This window comes from Mandrillus leucophaeus, unplaced genomic scaffold (genome assembly GCF_000951045.1).
Source record: "Mandrillus leucophaeus isolate KB7577 unplaced genomic scaffold, Mleu.le_1.0 Scaffold503, whole genome shotgun sequence".
Lineage (NCBI taxonomy): Eukaryota > Metazoa > Chordata > Mammalia > Primates > Cercopithecidae > Mandrillus > Mandrillus leucophaeus.
The window spans coordinates 1,244,529-1,251,445 of NW_012105399.1; the positions used below are offsets into that span (position 1 = coordinate 1,244,529).

At 42.2% G+C, this 6,917-nt stretch overlaps 1 protein-coding gene across 2 annotated transcripts in view; it reads left to right on the top strand.

Annotated features, from left to right (window-relative positions):
• The first annotated feature begins 138 nt into the window (after nucleotides 1-138).
• PROX1 (prospero homeobox 1) overlaps nucleotides 139-6,917 on the top strand; it is a 53,413-nt gene continuing 46,634 nt past the window's right edge. The window contains exon 1 of one of the 2 annotated variants that reach the window (XM_011996157.1): nucleotides 139-683. The gene's annotated coding sequence lies outside the window, so the exon portion shown is untranslated. The other variant, XM_011996158.1, reaches the window with a different exon arrangement.

The window sequence follows — 6,917 nt, forward strand, 5'->3', positions numbered from 1 at the left end:
CCCCCACCCCTTTTATATTTTTTTTTCCTCCCAAGTTCTCTTGCCTTGCTATCCCCCCTTGAATCCGAAGGCGCCTCGCGATTGGGTGCTGGGGCCGGGTACGTCAGATAGACTGTGACGTGCAGTCTTCCTGTTTCCTTCAGCTGTGTCTTAAAGTAAATCTTGTTGTGGAGCGGAGCCCTCAGCTGAGGGAGCGCTCTGAAATAATACACCATTGCAGCCGGGGAAAGCAGAGCGGCGCAAAAGAGCTCTCGCCGGGTCCGCCTGCTCCCTCTCCGCTTCGCTCCTCTTCTCTTCTTTACCCTTCTCCTCTCTCCTCCTCTGCTGCTCTCTCCTCTCCTCCGCTCTTCTCTCTCCTCCTCTCCTGCTCTCTCCTCTTCCCTTCGCTCCTCTTCTTTTCTTCTCCTCTTCTTCCCTCTCCTCGCCTCTCCCCTGCTCCTCTTCTCTAGTCTCCCCTCCCTGCCCGCCTCTCTCTCCCCTCTCCTCTCCCACTCGCCCCGCTCGCTCGATCGCTGTCGCACAGACTCACCGTCTCTTGTCCAATTATCATATTCATCACCCGCAAGATATCACCGTGTGTGCGCGCGCGTGTTTTCCTCTCTCTGCCGGGGGAAAAAAAAAGAGAGAGAGAGAGAGGGATAGAGAGAGAGAGAGAGGCTCGGTCCCACTGCTCCCTGCACCGCGTAAGTATCCTCTTCTTCCCCTCATGAGTCCCTCCCCTTTTCCAGAATCACTTGCACTGGCTTGTTCTTGAATGAGAAGGAAAGAAAAGAGCCTCCCATTACTCAGACCCGTGTAAACATTTTTCCCCCCAGGAGAAAATGGTGTTATTTAAATGAATCATAATAAAATAGCCTCTAAACAGTTTCTAAGCGGGAGCCTCCGTGAACTCAGCGCTCCGCTCCTCCCAGTTCCTGAGAGTAAGTGATCCGCTTGGCTTTTATTTCTTTCTCTTTCCTGCTGGTGACTGGGGGTGGTGGTGGCGATGGGGGGGAGGCTGATGTTGCTGGACTTGTCGCTGATCTTGTCACCTTTTGTGTACTGTTTCTGGGGTGTGAGGAGGCGTTTGCTCCCTTTCCTTCTTTCTCCTGCTCTCTCTTCTCAGGAGAGAGGACCGCGAGGGGGACCGGGTCGCTTTTTTGTTCGTGCAGATCCCCGCTTTTCGCCAAACCCCATTCTTCTGATCTCCCCCGGCTAAAACTCCGGGGCCGGTCCCCTCGTCCTTTCTCTTTGTCTTGTTTATTATAGCTGCCTTTCTTCCCGGCTCTTCCAATTTGCTTGTCATTTGCATACCTTTCACTTCTCCTTTTTAACCCCAGCAGAGGACCGGGAGCTGGGAGGAGGAGAGAGGGAGGTTGGGGGGCGCTCTGTTACTTTCCTCTCAAAACGCTGTCGAAGCCGAATTGTGGAAATCGGGCTTGGAGCGGTGCGGTGATGGGTCCCGGGAAACGCGCGCGGCGCCCCTCTCCCGAGCTCCTGGACCCAGGGCTGGGTCAAGTTGAGTAGGGTAAGGCGGCACCGGGAGACTCGGGGGGTCGCGTGGCGGTGAGATTGGGGCACCCGCACGAGGAGGACCGGAGGATCGCGGTCCGGGTAGGGGTAAGGGGTTCTTGGGCAGCAGAAATGGGAGGCAATGAATCTCCCAGCCATCGCTGGCAGACTATGGTGTTGGGCAGCTTCGGTCTGGTCTCATCTGGGTGGTACCTACCGTTTTGCCCCAGTTAGGAGGACTGGGGAGGGAGGACAGCAGAGGTGAGAGTAATTGTTACTGGGAAGACTAGTGAGGAGGGCGGGAAGAGGGGGGAAGAGCTGCTATCTTGCCTGAGCAGACCAGGAGGGGGACGCAGGGGGCGGGGGGAGACATCACCCAAAGTCCAGTTTAGCAAGTTGTTGGTTATTCTGGTGTGCCAGCCCGTTACTCCTCCTGCTAAAGCCGAAGGTTGGTGGAGTGATGGGGGGTGGGGGTGGTAAAGGAGGAGTAAGTAGCTTTCCACAGACTCCCAGGTCTCTGGCCCCTTCCCAGCTTCTTGGGAAATTGAGAGCCCTCCAGGCAGACAGAGAGCAGAACTGGAAGTAGGGGTGGTGCTTAGTCTTAAATAGCCCAAGGAGGCAGGTTGGAGTGTGAAACTGCTGTTCTTGGCAACCCAGAAGGCTACTCTGCCTGGGGGAAGGCTGGAAACTCACCTGCTTGTTTTTATTTTTCCGAGAAGGTCTGTGCTGTCTCCTTGAGCTTATAAAAACAGAGCAAGCACAGGGTGGCCTCCTCGCAAAGTCAAGGCTAGAAGAGTCCCTTCTCCTGTTCTCTTTTCCACTCATGCCCTCCCTTATTTAAAAAGAAAAAAAAAGAAAGAAAAAAAGAACTCATTTCCTTTCCTAAACTAGGTAGGCAGAAATCTATTAGCAGAGTGCGCATGGGCAGGGCCTGACAGGTGTGTTGTGTCAAGAAAGACAGGTGCAAATTTCCTCTGTGTCTATGTGTGTCTGTACAGCTCCAGACCACAATGCTTGCTCGAGGGTTGGAGAGGTTTATGAATTTATGGTTGTCCTGGTTAATAGGATTGTCTGGGCTAATGGGAATTGGGCTGTTGTTGTTTTGAGCCCTGCCATGTGAGTTCTTGGGGTGGGGGCTGGGGGCAAGTTGGTATGTGTTTGTTTATTTTTCTTAAGGATATTGGCAGACTACTGCTGAGGCTGTGTCCCAGGCTTCTGTCTGCCAGTCAGCCCAAAGCACCCCCACTTTAGGCAGCAGGTGGAGGGAGACTGACTTTTCCTTTGCTTCCTTCCAGTTTATGCCTATCTCCCAAGTCTGTGCTTGGCAGAGAGAGAGAACTGTCCTGTGTGTATGTGTGTGTGTGTCTGTGTGTGTGTGTGTGTGTGGTGTATGCTTTGGATAGCAATGAGTGGTGTGTAACTGCCAAGAATTCCAAAGTCAGTTTGAAAGTGTTACTGTTGTTAAAGCTTATCTTTTTAAGTATGCTTTCTCCTTGCCCAGAAAGAATAGGTATGTACATAAACTCTTTCAAGTCATATGTTAAATAATCTCATAAAGTAGAATGAGCCTGTCATTGTCCCAGACATGTGCCAAATATCCTAGATATGAATTTGATGGAGAAAGAAAATATCAAGTACATGAGAAGGTAACTGTGCTTTTCTGTTCTGATGCAAGATGTGAGAAGTCAGTTCTATAGGGAATTTCTTGCAAGAACTTCTGAGTATATCCAAAATGAAATGGATTTTTGTGTGTGTGTGTTGAAGGAGGAAAATGAGAGTATTCATTGTTAACTTGTCCATGGGTTACAACATGGACATGTATATATAATAGTAAAATAGATGAAGTTAAGGACTCTGTCTTGATGTGTGCAGAAAGTTGTTGGGAATTCAATGTAAGCACTATATATCTGGCTTCTTAAAACTTGATCTTTTAGAATTATCTTTAAACAAGCTACTTCTGTAGACTGAGTTGCACAGGAATAGGTTAGATGGCGAATGGTTTTTGGTCCTCGGTTTTGTGTTTGGGTGGTTATTGTTTCCATGAAAATGAGATTGTAATGTGTCATTTATTCTGTAGACTTCAACATTAACATCCCCCCACCCCAACACACACACACCCAATACTTTCCTTGGATGCTTTTGAAGTTCTTTGGTAATTAAAATGTCATCTATGGCTATGTTCATTTGCTTTATTTTTAATAGGGGTTATCTGTGCTTGGCACTTATTGATATTTTATGTGTCCATTATGCAGAATTCTGTTTAGTTTAATCACCACCTTGTGGGAAAAAAAAGTCATGCATACATAACATGCATCTTTGTCCTCACTTTATTCATTTCCTAGCATCATTCCTCTATAAGCAGCACATGCTATCTTAAAACCTAAGCTGACTTATTCTATAAGTTGCCAGACTTCCTCTTTATTTGTTTAAAACTCAAACAGGCCTCTTTTCATGAATGTCTTACATCATTATAGGGATTGTCTTGAATTTGCAGTGTTAATATAAGGAAGTTTTAGGTTTCAGAAGCAAAAGAAGTTATAAAATGTGACTGATGTTATAATATGAAAATGGATTGTGCATGATGTATCATTATAGGATTTTAATTAAGTATGTGTATAACTTGGAAAGGACATATACATAAGGAATTTCTCAAACTTATTGCCTGTGCATTCTCAAATGACATTTATAGAGTTCAATTTTCTGCAAAAAAAAAAAAAAAGTGTATTTTCTTAAGATTATTTCACACACTCTCTTATTTACCAATTTGATAAGTTGTTACTTTTTAAACAAGTAGAACTTAATATTTTAGGCATGTCTCAGAAAATGTTCTGTGTTTGTTTTGCAGGTGAAAAATGTGTGGAATTTTTGATAGGATGGGAGAATCTTAAATGAAATCTTAAATGATTTGAGAAGTCCATTATGACAGGAAATTTAAAAACCTGATAATGCAATCTTAGTTAATTTAGATATTAACTTATGTCAAGTGAGTTCTTCAAAATAAACATCAAAGGTTTTCTTAACCTGACAGGGAGCAGAAATATATCCAATATCTCTGAAGAAAAAGTTGCTAATTAGCAGAAACAAATTCTTGAATGTAGTCAAGGGGACAATTTAATGATTCAGGGGCTACTTAAATCAGATCATCTGATTTTTCCCTTTGAATCACTAATTTCCAGATGGATTTGAAATATTCTTTGCTAATGATATTCTGTTTGAAATTTCATAACCAGGTTGACCCAAGTAGAGTAGAGGCCCATCCAAAGATGATTTTCTAAAAGAAGTCAAGTGTAGGCTTGCACAATTTCTTCAAATAATTTTATCAACAAAGACAGATCATCTAAATAATCCAAGCAGGAAACCATGCCAACCTTACACTCTCCCTGTCTCATAAAAGATTTGTCTGAACTATCTGGATAATTACCATAATGAAACACTTCTTTGTCCAGAATCTGGACTCCAGATAGATGCAGTAAAAGTTGAATCCTCCTCCCCGAAATAACTTCTTTATTAAAGTAGAGCACTTAATCACTTTATACTTCACATTGCAGTGTTCCTTTGAAATTCTTTACCGAAAATTCTTTCCTCCTAACCTTAAGTCATCAGTTTCCTTAGAATTTTCCATGTTAAAGAGAATGTCAGATAATTCAGATATTAAAGAAGACTCTTTTGGAGGAGCTAAAACCTGTTTTGATTATACCTGGATGTTTATTCTTATAATATCTTTTTCTGGGAGGAATCTGCTATGTTAAGATATGCATTGTGTAAGAATTACTAAAGCATTTGTGTAGGTTATATGCCAAGTGATGCAACAAAATATTTAATGATGAAAAACTCTATATAGACTTTCACATTAATTAAAGAGGGGTTTACAGGAATAGAGTAAGTGTATCCGATCAATAATACATTTGGGTTCAAATTCTCATCAGTATTTTTCTGCATCCTTGCTGATTTGGACATCCACCAGTGCTGATCAAAAGCTTCATATTGCCTAGTGAAACTGAAAATTAATGTTAAAATTCAAATATAATATGCATCAATAATAATTGCAGTTGAAACATGATGGCTTAATACATACCTTGAGAGATAAAGGAGTTTAAAAGATATCAGTGATAAAGTCATTCCATGGCTTCCTTTAAATTCTGAACTGGAATATCATGGAAGCGCTTGGAAAATGTTTTTAAGAGATTTAATTTACATTATGGTAATGCAATGGCACATTTTCTTACGTGGTAAATATATTTATGTAGATATCTTGTTTATGAAATGTGACAGTAATGAAGTGTTGTGTCAACCGGTTGTTATTATTTAATCATGCCTATAGCCTCCATGGGTTATGGCTCCAGTGTATGCTACCACTATACTTTTATTTCTAAATTTAGGTCTAAACTATATGGAGAGATATATTTATTTGTGCCTATTAATATAATGCCTTGTCCTGGATTATATAATTTATCTTATTTTTCCCACTTGTTTTGTCCTATTTGTTATGTTTCAGCTGGACATTTTACAACAAGACCTAAAAGTATTTAACTTCTTCTAGCCCAAGACAGATACAAATCATTGTTTAATCTAAAAATGTTGACTGAAATAGAATTACAAATTAGTTTAGTTTGGTGAATATCAAGGGAGTTATATCTTGTTCTTAACAGACTCCGCAAGCATTTCTTTCCACCTTAGGAAAAGCACAGCCCTCCTCTTGGCTCCAGCATGGGGCAGGGATGCAGCTGTTGATACCTAGGCTAGATGAGAGGAAGTGCAGTTGACGCAGAGGTAAATGGCAGTTGGAAGAGGAAGGATGCCTGGGGATGACCTTGTGCTCATCAGCGACACCAGTATGTCCTTTCCAAGCCTCTGTGGCAGAGGTGCTCTTCCCATAGCAAGGATGGCAGGCAGAAAGTCTAGTTTGGGTGTTAAGGTGAACAGGGAGAGAAAAAATACTGCAAAAAGTTTGTTCAACGTGTTGATTGGAGATCCATGTGCTTTGCAGGTGATAGTCAAGAGAAAAGGATTTGCATGCAAATAGAAAAGATGTAAAATTTTAAAATAAGGGCAATAAGCTCTATTTTGGGGAAGCTGATAGACACACACAAAAAAGTCTTCCTTGTAACCGCCCCCCATGTAAGTGTTTCTGTGATTAACAGAGCTTTGAAATGATTCATCCTTTTTCTTGTCTCAGCCTCTCCTTGTTCTTTCTGTCATCTGACAGCTAACCTAATTTATCAGATCTAATGTGTTTGTGTAGTATTTGTCACTGCATTTTTGTATTCCTGAAACCAATTTTATTATTAGTGTTTGAAAGAGTCTCAATCATTCTGAATTCAATTTTGAACCCAATGTTGAAGTTATTGAGAACTCCATCTCCATTCTAAGTTCAGGAAATTCTATCCTGAAGCATGCAAAAAGTATTTCATGCTCAAGCATACCAA